Genomic DNA, 367 nt, shown 5'->3' with positions numbered 1-367 from the left:
TCCGCCCGCAGCTGCAGCCGGGCCTGGGAACCGGCGGGCGCCGGCGGCTTGCATAAGAGGCTCCGGGCCTCGCAAAGGGAGGGAGGGGGACAGAGGCCACCGGTGTGTGTGCGTGTAGCACACAAAACCCTGCTCCTTTGGAAATCATTAACTCCTTAACCTCTCCTGGACAGGACACTGCCAGGAGCTGGGGTGGAAGATGCCGAGAAACCCCAGGACCAAGTTTCTTGAGCACTGAACTCTGCCTTAAGAAATACGGAGAGCTTATTATGTGCTAGGCACCATACTAAACTCTTTACAATATCAATTCATTTAATCGTCAGAACTTTAACGAGGCCAGTGCTATCATCATACGGTCATTTGAATA

Source organism: Mandrillus leucophaeus, unplaced genomic scaffold (assembly GCF_000951045.1).
Source record: "Mandrillus leucophaeus isolate KB7577 unplaced genomic scaffold, Mleu.le_1.0 Scaffold206, whole genome shotgun sequence".
Lineage (NCBI taxonomy): Eukaryota > Metazoa > Chordata > Mammalia > Primates > Cercopithecidae > Mandrillus > Mandrillus leucophaeus.
Note: the sequence above shows the minus strand (reverse complement) of the source record.